At 39.3% G+C, this 18,968-nt stretch overlaps 1 long non-coding RNA gene across 1 annotated transcript in view; it reads right to left on the bottom strand.

Moving 5' to 3' along the window:
• Positions 1–3,707: 3,707 nt before the first annotated feature.
• LOC127682670 (uncharacterized) overlaps positions 3,708–18,968 on the bottom strand; it is a 69,978-nt gene continuing 54,717 nt past the window's right edge. Inside the window, exons 2-3 of the long non-coding RNA XR_007977414.1 lie at positions 4,026–4,092; positions 3,708–3,839 (exon numbers count right to left, since the gene is read on the bottom strand). This is a non-coding gene — a long non-coding RNA (uncharacterized LOC127682670). The remainder of the gene's footprint in view (positions 3,840–4,025; positions 4,093–18,968) is intronic.

Here is an 18,968-nt window from a genome sequence, read left to right as displayed (position 1 = left end):
TAAGCAGGGGGAGTAATATTCCTCAGGGCTATAGTCACTTGTAAGTTGCACTTGTTCAAATACATAACATCTTATTCGTATTCATGCAAATATAAGGTTCATGTTCTATTGCCAGAAAAGGAGGGTCACAGGAACCTAAGGGTTGAGGAGAAATTGAAGAGTTGATGCTAGATGTCACTATTACTCTAGACAAAGGATTCTGGGTAGGTAGCCAGTGGTAGGTCCCCAGGAACTTTCTGGTACACACAGGCTATACACAGACAGGCTGCACACAGGTCACATGGAAATAGGGACATAGACCTACAGGCAAACACACAGCAGGTTGGTGAAGGCAAAGTGGTAGGCCTGGGCCTCTGACCTCAAGGCTAGGTTTTGTATTGAATCCTACAAAGTGGGAGCTCTACCAAAACAGTTCTGGCACGGGTCACTCCCCCTGCCCTGGCTGGGTCTATTTTCAGCCCTGCAATTTCAGTATAGGATAAGAGCTACAGTCGTGTTTCAGAGGTTTGGACCATCAAGAATGACAGGATGTCCTTCAGCTGGATGAGGAATCAAGGGCTTTAATGAGAACACTGGATTCCAGGTCCGTGTTGTGGTGGGCTCTTGATGGGGACAGTATTTTAACTGTGGGAATGACTAGATTTACATGGTGTAGCTTATAAGAACCATCTGGGATGGAGTGGAGGCTTGTGAAACCTACACAGCCTTAAAAATTAAACCTCACAGCACATCCAGAGTTACTTAATGTGGGGACAATGGGGATAAGGTATTTCAACAGGGATATGGTCATATGTTATAAAGCTCATGGCAGGGGATGGGGTGGGAGTAGGGGAGGGGGAGGGGCAGGCGTCTAATGTGATTTCAGATGAGAGTTTGGGACCAGGAGAGTAACACCAGTTACGGAAAGACAACAACATATGGAATGCTCCTCTGTGCAGTGGACCCAAAATATGTACCCTGGGGACAAGTGCAGACTGTCAATCATGTGGGTAGTGCATCAGCTATAGGCATTAGCATGAGTGGCTGGGGTGACAAGCTGGTGTCCTGTGATAGAATGCTAATGCCAGCTTCCCTCTAGACTTCCCATGCCTAATCTAGAAGTTTCCGCCTAGTTCCATCCAGTGTACTTAATGCTCTTGAGGTGTGGGAGGAGAAGCTAATGAAATCTTCAGAGCATCGCACTTGTGCCTTTACTATACCTTGCAAAGCCACCATCCAATGCCTATCAGTGACCCGCTGGATTGATATTCTCAGTCCCTTAAGCTTATTCCTGGTGGCGCCTTCTCTGTGGAAGAGGAGAGCTAACCAGCAGATAGACAGTCTCTGCAGCTGGGTTCCAGATGTAAGCAGATTCACCACTCAGATGTACACCCATGAGATCAGAAAGAAATATGCGGCCTGGCCATGCTCCTGGTTCTGGCAAACCTCACCCTGACTACCTACCTTTGTGGTAGTCTTAAGTATGAGGTGTCAGATGCCAGTTTTTTTCTTTTTTAGGGAGGTTCCAGGTCACGGTTCAATACTTTCGTTCACAGTCCGTAGTTGATCACACTCATTCTGAAAACAGCACCTGCAGCTGGATTATCTGGTTTTCTCATGACTCTAACAACCATCTAATCATGTTTTAAAAAGTCCCACTTTACTGGGATAGGTTTATTATCCATTGCACTTTGACCTGGGTGGATGCTAATGTACAAGTCTGGTGTGTGTGTGTGTGTGTGTGTGTGATGTAATTTTGAAAATCTGCTACCATCCTGCCATATTTTCTTGAGATCTGTTTATGCTGTATTTTTAGTAATAAAATCTCAGAGACTTGCAGTCCATGCTTTCTTGTTTCCTCTCATTGCTGCCTCTGGGAGTCTGCTTGGGGAACGAGATGGCAGATAGCCTGATGTTTCCTCTGTCCTTTGTCATCTTCAGAGCTGTGCTTCTGGTGCATATCCTACTCATTGCTTAAGGAGCAGACAGGAGCTTCTTAGAACATTCTCCTTTACTATAGACTTTGAATGAAGATTTAATTGTACATTCCTCTGGTGTTCTTGACATTATGAGTGAATCTTTCTTTTTCTTCTCTCAAAAAATGTTCTTTGTTCAATTTGGACAGTATCCATTTTACTACTGTTCCTCACTCTGTCCTCACTGGGTTCAGAGTGAGACTAATAAGCAGACAGATGCTCTCTCTGTGTTTCCTGTGTTCAAATCTATGGTATGCAATAGAGTCTGTAGAGAGGATAGGAAGTTCTACTTACAGCAGAACTTTCTTTTGAGAGCAGGAAAGAGAGAAAGCCTGGAGACGTGCAAATACAGTGACCATTCCCATTCAAGGCTTTGGATTCTATATAGCTGACGGAAGCCATGGAAGAAATTTTAGCCAGTGAGCGACAGACTCAGGTTTGTGTATAAGATGTTTGCATTTTAGAATGGCACAGAGTAATTGCCTTTCAGTCACATAAACACAGGAAGTGTTTTAGCATTTGTTAATGTATATTTTCATTCTTCTAAAGTAAGGAAATTATAATTAGAGGTAACTGTAAACAATTCGGCTAAATATAATCAGTAAGTCAGGACCAAAGGAAAATCTGTAAAAATTAATGTTATTGTTTCTTTGATGCACTGTGTATTTATCTCAGGTTTACTATGGAGGCCCTGGGCAGAGCAGCTGTTAACCTCAGCACAGACAGGGATGATGACAGTGGACTTGACAATGATGTCTTTGTATATCCTAAATATTAACCCTCTGTCAGATGCACATAAAGACTCCCCCCCCCCAATTCTGCAGGTTGACTCTTTGTCCAAATGATGATATCCTTTGTTGTACAGCCTCTGCTTAGTTTCACATGGTCCCATGAGAAGCTTCTTTATGCAGTAGGTGGCAGTTAGCACAGGGTCTCACAACTGGTCATTGTACAAAAAACCAGAGGCCTCAGAGTGTTTATCCCTGAATGGGAGGTCTACATCACAACTCTCTCCATCAAGGCTAAGAGAACTTGGAGGAAGGTGGGAATGGAGAGGCTGTAAAAGCCAGAGCTGGTGGATGACTACAAGGAACAGTGCTTTCCAGACACAACAGGAAAATGGCACATATGAACCCTTGGTGATTGTGACAGCATGCACAAGACCTGTGCACACTCATGCCAGACACAACACCAGCATGGAGGTGTAGAGCTGGATGTGACTCCCTCCCCCCCCCCCAGCTGAGGAGCTCTTGGCATTTGGTAACTTCTGGGAGAGAGAGAGAGAGAGAAAGAGAGAGAGAGAGAGAGAGAGAGAGAGAGAGAGAGAGAGAGAGAGAGAGAGAGAGAATCACTGTTCTTTAACGGTGTGACATCTGGTATATTGATCATACTCCAGGGTGGTCTCCACACTTGAAAATATTTTGGAAATACAAACTAGACTAGATTTGCTTTTCAAGAGAGGATGAGAGAGATCATGACATTGGGTGGATATGAAGGTAGGTGTAGATCTGGAGACAGCTGAGGTGTAGTAAATATGATCAAAATACATTGTATGAAGTTCTCAAAGAATTAATAAAAATATTTCTAAAAGCAACAACAGCAAAGAGCCCTAAACATTTTCCTTAGAATGCCTTTGAAAAGTTGAGGTTTAAATAGTTAAATGTAACTTTTTGACTTCTTTTTTTTCTTTTTTAAAGAAAGACCTCATCTTTTTAAAAAATATTTATTTATTAATTATATGTACATACACTGTAGCTGTCTTCAGACACTCCAGAAGAGGGCATCAGATCTCATTACAAATGGTTGTAAGCCACCATGCAGTTGTTGGAATTTGAATTCAGGACCTTTGGAAGAGCAGTCAGTGCCATGGTAACACAAAAATCCCTTAAAGAAATACAGGAGAACATGGGTCAATAGGTAGAAGCCCTTAAAGAGGAAACACAAAAATCCCTTAAAGAAATACAGGAAACCATAAACAAACAAGTGAAGGAATTGAACAAAACCATCCAGGATCTAAAAATGGAAGTAGAAACAATGAAGAAATCACAAAGGCCAGGAGTATGAGCTCACCTTGGGGCTGGATTTAAGACTGTTATGAGCCACCTGATGTGGGGGTTGGGAGCCAAATTTAGATACTCTGCAAGAGAAGTAGGTGATCTTAACTGCTAAGTCTCCTCTTCAGTCCCCTCATTTTTATCTCTTAACAAGAGACCCGTTGCTAGACATCAGGCAGGGTTTTGTTGCTAAATGTGAATGCTGGATAAGCAAAAGCAAAGAAGACATTGATGCGTCAGGCAAGCCTTTTCCCTACATCTTTCTCTCACGAGTTGTTACTTTTGTGATTCTACTAATGCTGCTCAAGAGAAAAAGACTTTTGAAAAGTCCTCATGGATGATGGGATACTTGAGGGATAGTTAGGCTTACAGAAGAAAGGGGATAATAGCTTAGTACTTAGAAGTACTAAGAAAGCTGAGAGATGTGTCTCAGAAAGGTTCTTCTGAGCAAAGAGGGAGTTCATCCTTGCTTGGCAAATGAAGATTCTCAACTGACCTAAGTCAGAACTGCTCTTTTTGTAAGCGTCATTGTGGACACATGAGCTTTGAGCATATGTAGTTCAAGTGAATGAAGGCAGTTTCTCCTGAGTGGTGGCAAGCTGAGAATCACTTAGTATAACCTATTTCACATTGATATAGAAAATGTAATTTTGGCTATTTTTATGTTCCAATCGTATACTAGTTCTCTTTTTAGCTGATCAACACTGTTGAAATGTACTTATTTTTAACCTATAAATGTTAAATATCTACTCATTAGATCTGAAAGGAATTCTCAAAAGGGGCAATTCAAATGGCAAGAAAAAACACTTAAAGAAATGTTCAACATCCTTAATTATCAGAGATATGAAAATAAAACACTACTTGGGGATTTCATGTTACACCTGTCAGAATGGCTAAAATCAATAAAATAAATGACAGCTCATACTGGGGAGGAGGTGCAGTAGGAGAAACATTCCTCCATTGTTGGTGGCAGTGTAAACTTTATAGCCACGGTGGAGATCAGTGTGGTGGTTCCTCAGGAACACAGGAATCAATCTACCTCAAGAGACAGCCATATCACTTCTGGGCATACACTAAAAGGATGCTTCATCCTATCACAGAGACACTTGCTCAATCATGTTCATTGCTGGTCTATTAAAAATAGCCAGAAACTAGAAATGACCTAGCTATGCCTCAACAGATGAATGGAGAAAGAAGATGTGGCACATTTACAACAATGAAATATCGCTTAGTCATTAAAAAGGAAATAAAATCATGCAATTTTCAGGTAAATGATGGAACTAGAAAAAGACAATTCTGGAGTGAGATAATTCAGACACTGAAAGAAAAATATGATATGTAATCACTTACATGTGCATATTACCTGTTAGGTCAATGATTACCAAGCTACAATCTATAGAACCACAGAGGTAGAGTAAGGGACTGGTGGAGGGGAGGGAAAGATAGATCTCCTTAGGAAAGAGAAAGAGAATTTATAGTTCTAGACCTGAGACTAGAGACAAGATAGCCCAGGGACCGAGGGTAAAGGCAAATACTGTGTTGTACTAAAGGAACCCAGTAATAAAATGACTCCTAATGACTTTCTGGTATACTCATATGGATGGTGGAGTGCTGGGATGGGAGAATCAAGCAGGGAGGAAGAGACAAGAGGGGAACAAAGGAGGGAATACTGGGAGAGACAGCTAAAATCGAGGGGTAGCATGGATACCTAATACAGTAGAGAGTTTCTTAAAATACATACTTATATGAAGGTGATCTAAATGAAATTGTCAGATAATGGAAAAGACAGAGCCCCAACTGGCCATTTCTTGTCACCAAATGAAATTTCCAGTATTGGTAATGGTTTACATCTAATAGAGTTGTTGGCCAAAGGGGTTTCATCGAACTCCCAAACAACCCAGACTATCGCCAAGGCTGTAGATTGCTCTCCACAAACTGCTGTCAAGGCCTCATTGCTGAAAACAACATCTATGTAACTCTTTGAACATGGAGAAAGTCAAACTGATACCTACATTGAGCCTTCACCCCTACTTGCTAGTGTTTTTGGTACAGGAGGGCATTCTGCATGCTACCGAGGAGAAATGGAAAGAGCAACTGCATTGGTGTCCTGCCTGCAAAACACACCAGTGCAATGGTAGCACAGAGCCACCAGTGTGGGAGTAACAAACCAATGTCTGATTTGACTGAAGGTCCATATACAACACACGAGGACCTGAGACTAGAGACTAGATAGCCCAGGGACCGAGGGTAAAGGCACTACTGTGTTCTACTAAAGGAGCACAGCAATAAAGTGACTCCTAATGACATTCTGCTATACTCATAGATTAGCGCCTTACTCGGCCATCATCAGAGAGGCTTCTTCTTGAAGCATATGGGAACAAATACAGAGACTCGCGGCTAGATATTATGCAGAAAGTGAATAATATCTAGCTCTAAACAGGGTGTCTCCACCAAATATTCATCTCCCTTCCACCCCCCAGAGCTCAGGGAACCTTAAGGAAGCGGAGGCAGAAAGAGTGTAAGAGCCAGGGAGGGTGAAGGACACCAAGTAAACAAAGCCTTCTATTCACAGCAGGACAGACGTGCAAAAGGAACTCATAAGAACTCTGGCAGCATGCACAGAACCTACACAGATCTACACCAGAGAGGGTCCAGCAGCTGAAAGGAGAGGTGGACAGATAGATAGATACCCTTAGCCTTAACCCAGAAGGGTTGAAGAAAAGGGTAGCATTTTTCCCAATTGACAATCACTTGTAAATGAACATTTATTTTTCTCCAAGAGAGTCTCATTGGGAAAACAAACTACATTCAAGGGTAGGCAGCACTTGAACGTCAATAGAAAATAAACTCAACAGCATCTATGTTGATTTTTCATTTCAGGTTTTTAAACATGTGAGGTTTAAAAAAAGTCTTTCTTTAGTTATATTTTAAATTTTATTCTCTCTGTCTCTGTCTCTCTCTCCCCTTACAGGCCTTTTCATATATATTATATTACTTATAATATATTATATTACATATATATATATATAATTATATGAAAATATATTTTCAATAAAAATAAAATTGCATGATTCAGGGATCCATAAAAGGTTCAGAACTCACAGTGCCCTCCCCAAGGTTCTCTAGGTAGTGACTTGTTGCTGGAGACAGAGTAACTCTTCAGGAGGGACACCTGCAACTTGGCCATCAATAGCTCATGCTGCCGTAGGTAAGGTCAGTAAAGCCATTGGTTCACAAAAAGAAAACAATTCTTTTGGTTTTAATTTAAATGTAGAGAGACTGATTCACAAGTGCACAAAGAAAATTTAAGAATTTTCATAGAAGAAAAGAAGCTGGTAGCTTTGACTCTTTTGAAATCTTATAGAAACCATTTTATCTGTATCTTAGAACTGCAAGCGGAAAAGCTGTGTTATAAATTTAAGCAGTTTTTTAAAAAAAAAATACTTCATATGAATTCTTGATAATGAGATATGACAGTGAGGATATAATTTTCTTGAAAAAGTGTGTTTTTCCACAGGAAAATTTGCATGAAAAGCATCTTCATATTTTTCTCTGAATGTTATGCTTTCCCCAGAAACCAGTCATTTCATTTTAGTATACGAAATCAACATTCTTCTTTTTCTATCAGCTGTTGATGCTGGGACACTTGAACTTGAAACTCCATTTCACCCTATAATGTTGAGGTGAGCATGCTTCACAATGAGGCAAGCCATCCTTTGGACTGGGAATTAAAGTGTTGACTTAGTATCAAAACACTGAAGAAGAAGCAACATCGCTACAGGATGACACAAAGAATCCAAAGTGAGAAGATGTTCAGCAAGAAAAGACACAGTGAGGACCAGGCCCTGCAGGGCTGTCATTCAAACTAGAAATGACTTGCAACAGCTCCTGTGAATAAATGTCCTTTAACTCTCTCAGCTTTTAACAAGAAGGAGTGTTGCTGTTTCTTTTTAAATTTCACTGACAATGTAGATACACTCTATTTTTTTTCTAATAGCTGGCCACTGCCTTGGGTCATTGAGCCTGAATTTCTAAATGTGGTATTGTTTTGTATTGTTTTATTTTTCAAGATTTTAAAATGTATATTTGACTTATACATGGAAACATAAAAAATTGGGTAACAGAATGTTTCAATACATTGTAGATGATTAAGTTGAGTTAAATGTGTCTCTTTTCATTTATCTTTTGATGAAAGTTTCAAAAAATCCTCCTAGCTTTCAGAAATACACAATAGAAATATTTCTGTACAATAGGTACATTTCAGAATGTAAAATCTGCCTACGTCGCTATACACCAGAACTACTTCTACTTAATCTAAAACGCTTCTTAATTTCAATTAAGGTCATTGAAATTAAAACATGCCTGTGCACTAAAACATGTTCTTTCGAGAAACAGGACTTCTTAGTTTCTGTTCCTTTGTTTTGCTCAAGCAGAGTTCTGAGATTTTTCTCTATCCTTTTTATAAGCCATCTTCAGTTTATCAGCTGACAGTCATCTCTTTCTAATTCTTTCTCCCCCACTTTCCTTCTCCCTTCCCCTCTCTTTCTTCTCCCTCCTTCCCTCCCCCCTTCTCTCTTTCTCTCTCTCATCAGGGTTTCACTGTATATAGCCCAGGTTGGCCTTGATTTTCTCAGTGCAGTCTCTTGAATGATAAGATTTAGCAAGCATGGATCTTCATAAGGAAGGCCCTAAGCTTTCGTTCGCCCTAATGCTCTTGGACTTTGTACTTCTATTATTTTGACATTTTTTTTCCTCCTCTCAAAATTGCTGCTTTCTCATTTGCTTACTGTCTCTTTCCTCTTGGCTTCTGTTTCCAGTTGGATCATCTTCCTTCACTCAGCTAAGCAACCCTGCTCCCTCACGGTTTCACAGCCTGGGTCTGCCCACTCCTTCACAGCGGGACTGCTGTTTGAGATCTTGAAGGCTTGGCTCTTGCCTGGAGAGACTTCCAGTCTTCTATTAGCCCTGCCAAATCCCTGTCTGCATGTAAGATGCAGTGTGAATTTTGCCTCCTGATGAAATGTGGAAATGGCTCTGATGGACCTTGAATTCTTGGCATCTTGAGAATACCAGTTACTCTTCCCCAACCAAACGAGACCAGCCTTTAAAATTAAAGGACATATTTCTAGAGAATATGGCTTTGCTTTGCAAATTTGGCAAGCTTGCCCTGCAATGACTTTTAAATCTGTGTGAAGACAAAGGAAATCATTTTGAAAAATTTCCTTTGATCTCTGAAGTTTCTGAAAGCTTTGTATAAACACTAGAACTTCAACGTTAACACTGTTACATTCCTTTACAATTTTTAAAAGCTTTATTATCATGTAATAATTATATATGGTAGTATGTATACTTAGTATACATATTACTTTCTGTCGAAAGAAATACTCAATTATCTGCATAGAATTGTGCTATTGTATTATCTGCAGCAATGGTGGAAAGATGTGAGGTTACTAATTGGGAATATAAATTATGAATCCAGAATGAAAATTAGGTATGAAACTATTTGGATATTAGCAAAATATATGTAGTAAAAATGAAGCAGGCAGTAAGTATTTCTCTCTTACTTTTGGTTGAATTACACTTGAAATATCATGTTTACTTTTGTAGATCTTGGGTTTGGAAAAGAGTTAGACATTTGAGTATTTCAGGGGAGGATGCAGGATAAAGCTGTGTGAGCAACAGGTAAAGTAATTTCTTAGTCTGCCAAAAAGTGAATTTACTAGGGCCTAACCAATGATTTCTAATCCCTTCTGGACTCTTGTGTGGAAGATACACGCCCTCATGCTATAGATCTGAATGGGAATGTTTATAAAAAATATAAAGGGGAAAATTATGCAAAACGTTTGATCATGAAAAAGTTTATTTCCGATGACCTATGAGTTCATGTAGATTTAGTAGGTTGTTATTTCCACTTAATTCATAATTTAGTAAGTGGACCTGCTAATTATGTTAAAGCAATATCTATAATTGTAGCTCATTTACTTCTTGGTTCCAGTTTCCTTTGTATGTCCTTTGTAATAAGATATGTTACCACTGTGCTCTCTAGCAAAAAATTAAAGTTATGTCGTTAGTGCAGTCTACTGAATTAAATGTTTTTAACTGTTCAGTGAAGGTTGTTATGGTGAAGACCTGAGCTAATTGTATAATATTCTTGTTTATACATATATAAGTTTAATGATTACTTCAATGCATCCAGATTTTCATCTAAGAGCCTATTTCTGGTTTCTTAGTACTCACAACAATCAGAGAAATGAAAGTAGTTATTGCCATGTGTGGAATAGTTGACTAACTACTCTTGTATGCATTTTTAATTTTATTTTTGTGTGTATGTATGGGTACTTATTTATACATGTATGTCTATACATGTATGTGTATGTATGTATTATGTGTGTATGTATGCATGTTTGCATGCGTATGTGTGTATGCATGTGTATATATATCTGTATGCATGTATGTGTGTGTGTAAATGCACATATAATGACATGTATATGGAAGTCAGAGAAAGACTTTGTGGAGTTGCTTTTCTCCATCCATCTTTATGTAGGCTCTAGGAATTGAACTCATGGTATGAGGCTTTCACATAAGTGTCTTTACCCACTGAGCTATCTTCATGGACCCACTGACTTACTTTTGGAAATGGGGACTTTTTGGTGATTCAGCCATGCTTGTTAGCTAGCACTCTCCAAGGACACTCTGTCTCCCCAGCATGAGGCACGACAGGACACACAACTGTTTCTGGATTATACAGAAATACTGGGATCCAATCTCAGATCTTTGTGCTAGCATGGCAAGTATTTTACTGATGGAGCCTTTTCTCTATTTCTTATTCATGACTTTTAAAACTTCACAAAGAATTTTATAATTGTTTACATTGAAAAATAAAGCATCAAACAATATCCAAATAGATACAGAGAAAGCATTATATATACACCCATTTATTTAATCTTTTTGAGATTTATTCATTTTTATGTGCATGGGTGTTTTGGGATATCATCACATCCTCTGAAACTGGAGGTGACAGTTGCAAGCTGTCTTGTGGGTAGTAGGAATGGAACAGAGCTTTTCTGACAAAGCACCAAGTACTCTTAGCCATGGAACCATTTCTTCAGCCCTGACTTTTCAGAACCTTAATTTGGTAATGTTAGTTTCATGGTTCTGAGATCTTGATTTAACCTATCTGGTAATTGCTGACCTTCCACAATCTTTCCCCCAGTGGTGAAGAATGTACTTTACAATGGACTGAAAACCTATTAAATGTCCCTTCCCATGGTATTTGGCATTCCTCAATAGCAGTGGTTCTGCATTTCATCCTGTGGTGTGTATCCATTTGGTACATTTATCCGTCAAATTCCTGATGATTGCAGATCAATGTAGTCAGTCAGTTATCCTGTCTCATGAAAGCTATTCAACAACATCTCTTTCCACTTACTTCACTTTCCTTCAAATCTCTGGTGTCCTCCAACCTTGGCAGTTGGGATCCTCAAAGCTTATCTCCATCTTTGATGACATCCTCACCTTCCTCCACCTCTGCACTTCACGCTTAATTTTTCTAGTTTGGCAGAACTCTTTACTTTTCCCTGATTTTGAATCCATCCATTTAGTTCAGGCTTTCACTGTCTGGCATGGCTGTTATATATGGCTGGATCTAGCCTCCTCAGAGTGTCAGACCTCCAGTCTCCAGAGCAGCATGCTTTAGCCTAGCAGAATGATATCTCCTGTACAAGGCCTCATGAACCTGCCATTTAATGCCGCACATATAAAAGTCAACCAGCTCTAACATGCCAACTGTTGAACTTAAAACTTAATATCATTTTGGGGGGTGTCTGAAAAGAATAATTTGATTATTTTAGTGTCTCTGGATGACATTTGAGAAATTCCTTTGCTGGCCTAAGAACAAATTTCAAAATGGTGAGAGAAACCTCATTTGAGGCTAGAGTCAATAGAAAGATGCAAAACTGGTCCAAGTACTGAGATTAAAAGACTAAGGGATCAGCCATAAGTGGGACACCCCTCCAACAAGCTCAGGGGATGTTATAGATGGGGAAAAGAAAAGAACATCAGAGCTCAGAATGGGGAGGGTGCTGTGAATCACTGTCCTCTGGACCACATTACTACAGTACATAGGATCTCACAGAGCTGTGGTTCTCTGTATAAGACATATACAAGACCAAGCCAACCAAAATCCCAATATAGATTAGCTGATCTCAAGACTTCACCCCATATCAAGGGGCTATGGGCAGTGCATAGTTGCTGAAGATGGGAGAATTATTGTTTATTGAGCATGTGATCACTAGATAGATTTTTCTCCATGGATAGCTTTGTCCCCATGCAAATATGGACAGAGTTAACAGGACTTTGTGGTTTATCAAAAAAAATACATGAAGTAGGAAGGCAACTTATTGGGGAGCATTTTGTAATTATAGAGGGGAATGGGTGGATATGATAATGTCATGCATATTTGTGTAAAATTTCTCCAAACAAAAGAAATGAAAAAATGCAAATATAAGATAAAGTAGAAAAATCGTCAATATGTCAAATTTATTATTTTTCTGTTTTTGTTATTGTTGCTTAGACTAAATTTAACTATTAAAGGATTTTGTTTTTGCTTTTGAGATAGCATCCACCTCATTATGTAATCCAAACTGACTTTAACCTTGTTATAGTCCTTCCCCAGCCCTTGAGTTCGAGGTTTAAAAATGCTCACCAGCATACCTGGCCTTTAAAGTTTCTAATAAAAGGGTTAACTTAAAGAAAGAATTACATACGTAGAGACATTGTCCAAGTGATATATAAATAGCTATCACCCATATACATTTTCTGGGACCTCCTAGGGAAAATTCTTGTCCTCCTTTGAGGTCTAATTTAATTTCACAAATTTCCATGAAGTCTCTGGTGTCAAAGCAGTTGGAGGGAAGGCAACATAATGATCTAGAACACACGTTATGAACACTGGTAGTGCATGAACTCAAAGTTTGGTTGGGCAGTGCTGGTGTAGATGTTAAGGCGGAGTCGGGACAGACATGGACAGGACCTGGTGTAGATGTTAAAGCAGGGTGGGGACAGACAAGGACAGGACCTGGTGTAGATGTTAAGGTGGGGTGGGGACAGACATGGACAGGACCTGGGAGAACACTTCAGCTGTGTTCAGCTGAAGTCTTCCCGGAAGTTGAACAACTGAAATAGAGGGACACCATCATTATGACTGCGGAGCATCATGGCAACAGCCCTACTATGCTTCTGTCAGCCCTTCTATGTTTCTGTCTTCTGTTGCTATCACCATTTCATCCCTATCTGTCATCCTGTATCTCTGAATGGAGCCCAGGCACCAGGAGCCAATCTGAAGTTAGCAGGGAGTAAGACACACATAGACTGGAGGCAAGAATTAACATGCCAAGTGCCAGAGACAGGCGTAACTTGTGTGATGCCTTTTTTACACCTGGAAAACCAGTTCTCCAGCACCTCTGACGAGGAAGTCCAAAGTAGCAATTAGTGTTATTTATCTTCCTCCCACTCCAGAAGCCTGGGCCGTTCCCACAGCCAAATGCACAGTGTTTGTTTGATTTTTCTCCCTCTGGGTCTTGAACTCTTCAGTTGCCAAAGAATGCATGGCAGTGTGTCCCTCCACTTAACAGGGTGCCAGTTTTGAGGAATGGTTCCCTTTCCTCATCAAACTGGATCAGTAATGGTCAGAACAGGTTTCACAAATTTCTTATAAAATCACTGTTCTAGTGGTTTTTAGTCTTGCTCGAACGTGAGGCAATCCAAGTGAAATCAATGTATATGTATTAGTGACAATGCATGTGAGGCTGGGTGTCAGCTCTGCCCCGAGCAAGCTGCAGGGTGGGGTGCAGCCTGATTCCTTCACAAGTAATGTGAAAAACTGGGTTAGACAGCATTATCTAGTTCTCCTGAACTAAGTAAGTGTGAAGAATACCTTTGTCGTAAATTTTACTGCAGTGCTTCCTCTTTGAACCCCTACTCATTCAGTGATGTGAGTTCTATTTAATAGAGGGGTGGTTAGGTTCAATATAACTGTGTACAGTACTCTTGGCACCAACAAAAATATGTAATAATTTTTCTTAGTTCTTAGTTTGAGTAAGAAGTAGTCATTCTTTTGCTGAGTTAGGGCAAGAGAGACACGGTCAATGAATAATGGGCTGTAGTAATCTTTCGTTTGGCTTTGTGAACATCTAAACAACAGTTATGACATTCGAGCTGAGATCAGAAGGAAGTTAGCAGTTTATTCTGCTGACTTGGGAAGGTTTTATGTGAAATCTCATGCTGAATGTCTCTGGCATGAGGCAGCTCACAAATATAGATCCTCCAGTCTTGGTTCTTGATGATACTGCAAGAAGTTTCGAGTGTATGGTGTTCTCCAGAGAACTGAAAGGCACTCTGGGTACATATTCCTATTTGTGTAGTGGAGAAAGTTTGCAAGTGACATTTTCATAGAGGCTTAGCTTTCAGTTTAAGGATACTTTGTATGCCATTTCATACGCTCATGTGACAAGTGCCAAATGCTTTGGGGTGATAATATCCACTTAATCATTTCATATATTTTAATGTAAATAGGAGACACTTGGAGATAGTCTCTTCTTACAAAAACATGGAATTGGTAAAAGATCCAGATGCGATCTCTTGCGGACCTCTTTACTGGTGTTGAGTGTATGATGTTCAGCTCAAACAAGAGATTCACTCCAAGAACACAGGAAGCACAAAAGGAAACTTTTCCCCTTTAAAAAAATCATATTGTAAATGTTCTAAAATAAGTTTTAGGGGAGAACATATCAAGAGCAAGAAGAACAAATCTGGAAACCTCCTCACACTTCCTTACTTCAAAATATACTCCAAAGATATAGTGACCAAAACAATATAGCATTAGCTTAAAACCACATATGTAGATCAGTGGGACATAAAAGAGAACTCAGAAATAAATCCATGCATTTATAGTTCATCATTTTCAATGACTAGGCCAAGAATACACAAGGAGCAGTATTGCAAAAACTAGATGCCCATATGAAGAAGAATGAAATTAAGTGTCATCTCACACATATATAAAAATTAACTCAAAACAAACCAAAGACTTAAATTTGAGACTAGAAATTTGTATGATCATAAAACCATAGGAAAAAACCAAAAATAAGCAAATGGATTTTATGAAACTAAAACACTTCTGTACACTATGAGACAATATACAGAATGATCAGGACACAATGATCCAGGAAGAAAATATTTTAAAACTGTGAAGGCATTATTTAAAATACACAAAATCCTCACTTCAGCTCCATTCCTGGACAAACATAGAGAGAGGACCTTAGTACCTCAGGTTGTCCTCTGACACCTCTATGCACACATTCCTACATGACACACAAATATAAATAAGTAAATGTAATACAATATTTCTTCACTTTCTTTCAAACTACATCAGCAAGATCTTGATCTCTTAGAAGGATAAATAAAAGAAGACTCCTTTTTGTTAAATATAAACACAGTATTTTCACCTAAATAACAAAAGGTAGCACATCACCAATATTAGAACAATTTCTACTTAGAATAATTTATTTACTTTCAGCCGCTTTACACGTCTCCTTTTCTTTATTTCAATGGATAACCAAAATTAATTGAGTAAGTACCAATGCCAAGAGATGGTTAACAACATTTTGGTCTGTTTCTTTGTGACTCCATTTTTTCTGTTTAAATGCATGTACATGTATTTACTTATACAAATAGCATCATATATTTACTTATAGTACCATATATTATGCATGCTTATTGTATATAAACACACACATATTTCATAATCTATTTTTATTGCTTGGCAATAGACGTCTTTTATGATAAAAATGTCATTATATATAATTTATGATGGTTGTATTTATTTTATTGAAAAGTATAAAATATTCATTTAAAATATTAAAAAAATCTTAATTCGATCACCTAATGATGACTTGAAAATTGAGCAAAGAACCTGAATGGATCTCAAAAGACGTCATCCATATGGATAAAACCTGTGGGACATCCACTGAGGACTCTGAGTTTGACCTTTTAGCTCATGCAATCCTGTGAAATAATTCAAAGGACAGTAATTTTTATTTTGTAGATGAAGAAACTGGAAGGTTGCGCGTTCAGCCCAAAGCCATTGTATTAGTCAGGGTTTTCTAGAGTCACAGAATGTATGGGCAATCTCTATATAGTTAGGGAATTTGTTGATGACTTACAGTCTGTAGTCCAACTCCCCAACAATGGTCAGCAGCAGCTTGGATTGAAGTCCAGGGATCTAGCAGTTGCTCAGTCCCACGAGGCAAGCAGGCAAGGCAGGCAAGGAAGAGTAAGTAAGTCTTCCTTCTTTTAATGTCCTTAAGTAGGTCTCCAGTAGAGAGTGTGGCCCAGATTAAAGGTGTGTGACACCATGCCTTTAATCCCAGATGACCTTGGACTCAGAGTTCTCCTTGTCTTAATGTTCTGGGATTCATAGCCACTATGTTTCAAGATCTCCATGCCAAGATCCAGGTCAGAAACTTGTATCTCTCAGTCTCCAGATTAGGATCACAGTGAGTCTCCCATTCTATATTGTAGTTCATTCTAGATACAGTCAAGTTGACAACCAGGAATAGCCACTACAGCTATACACAAAGTGAATGTAACATTTCCTATACTGCACAGAGGCCTAGAAATTGTTCTAAAATTGGTGATGTGCTACATTGTTAAATTATCTATGTGAACATACTGTGTTTAAGTTAAAACAAAAGGAGTTTTCTTTTAACTATCTCTCTATGAGGTCAAGATCTTGCTGATACAGCTTTGTGCACACTTAGCACCTGTATCAACACACACATGTACACATACACACATACATATGCACACACATGTACACACATTTATTCACATACACATACATGCATGCCCCCTTACACACACAAGCACACACACACACACACACACACACACACACACACACACACGCAGGCAGAGAGGGAGCTGTGAAAAACAGAAGTGTTTCTGGATCATAGCAATAGCCTCCTCTCTTAATAGCAATATATCTATGAGTTGAGAGTTACAATCAAATCCTTGGGATATAAGAATGTTGCTTTGGTTTAGAAATTGGGATTTTGACTTTTGATTTACTTAGTAAAACCAATATGGGTGAAATACTATTTTTTTTATAGTGCTTATCCTTAAGTGTGCTTTTTGTGCCCTTTAAAAATGCATCCCAGGGAGAGCCAAGATGGCAGGTTAGAAGCAAGCAGTCTCTATCAGCTTCTCAGTGGCTCAGAATTGAAATAGCCAGAAAACAGCTTCTTACTGTTTGACTAAAGGAATGCATTTAGAGAGATTCTTTGTATTGAAACAGAGGGCAAGAGAAAAAAAAATCCCTCAGCCTGGCGCTCATAGCAGCCTTGCTGTGCAAAGAGGAAGAAAAATGGAAAAGCAAGGGGAAGACACAGGGACAAAACAGGCACCGAATGGGCGAAGAGCAGAGAGGCAGGCTGCACTCAGCTGATCTGGCTGCTACTTACTCTCTAGGCTCTTTAGATGTGATTTGCATTTCTTAGTGTAAAAGGGAGATGTGCCCAAATGCGGAGATGCTGCCCAAGCTTGTTGCTGTGAGAAACAGTGTCTTTTCCCCTTGCCACTCTTATTAGCTTAGTGGCCTAATGTGACCTTGGCAGATGACACTGAATAAAACTCATTGAAAAATATGTATGGTATGATTTGGGTCAGAGACACTGAATACAGTAGATATGTTCTGTTTATGAGTAGCAATGGACCACAGACTAAGCAGCCACGTGCTGAACAAATTCGAAACTAGGCCTAAGAAAACTATGGCCAAGGGCAGTGAAAAGAATGGAAACTGCCGTGCCTTTTCACACAGCCTTGTCACCCTACACTCTATGGGGGTTTCACAGAGATGCTTGAGACCCAAAGGTGCAGCAGAACGTGATGTTAGTCAAGCTAATCTATCAAGGGTAAACTGCAGTACCAAGCTTGGTTCCAAGCTACAAGTTTTAGGTAGCGGGATAGTAGAAAGCCATTCCAATCAGCTCTAGTTCCCATCGATTTCGGCAAGTGGGCAACAGTCATGCAAAGAAATGTAACGACTGCCTGCTCTTTAGTGGTCACACCTCAAGAAAACATGGGGAAAATAGTGACTGTGGCGGTCCATATCTACCCTCGTTAGCACAACTATCTCAGCTTAGACAATCATTGTGTTTCTTACTTTTTAAAAATCATGATCTCCCTCTTTTAACTAATTGATCAGCGTATTTCTTGGGTTACTCTCACTATGATGAACTATTATGATCAAAGCCCAGGGAGGAAAGGGCTTATTTGCCTACCTATTACAGCCCATTACGGAGGAATGTTAGTACAGAAACATGGAGGCAGAAACTAAAGTGGAAGATTTGGAGGGGTGCTGCTTACTAGCTTGCTCACTAAAGCTTGCTTAGCCTGCTTTCCTACACTATCTAGAACTGACAAGGATGGCCCTGCCCAGTCAGTTGGGCCCTCCATACCAAGCACCAATCAAGAAAATGCCTTACTTGCCAAGAGAACACTGTGATGGAGATATTTTCTTAATTAAGGTTCCTTCTTCTCAGAAGACACTAGCTCATGTCAACTCAACATAAGCAGTAGCCAGCACAGTCTGCGTGTATTCTATACTCTTTGTTTCTTTCTTTTTATTATTATTCTTTCTTCTTCCCTTACTAGAATTCTCTCCCTCATTACAACCTTTCTTATTCCATATTTTTTCTGGCCTTTCTCTTTTCTTTTTTGAATATTCTATTCTAAGTTATGCCCATTTCTCTTTTGCTTTTGATTTCATATACATATATACATTTATTTTTATTCTTTATATGCAGTGCTAGAGATTGAGCACGGCACTTCAAAAACCCCGTGTAGATGCTGGATCTCTGAGATATCCTCCCTGAGTAGCTACAAGTCAGTTCATGTTGCTCTA

Source organism: Apodemus sylvaticus, chromosome 4, assembly GCF_947179515.1.
Source record: "Apodemus sylvaticus chromosome 4, mApoSyl1.1, whole genome shotgun sequence".
NCBI classification, from domain to species: Eukaryota; Metazoa; Chordata; class Mammalia; order Rodentia; family Muridae; genus Apodemus; species Apodemus sylvaticus.
Note: the sequence above shows the minus strand (reverse complement) of the source record. Positions and strands in the feature narration are given on the sequence as shown.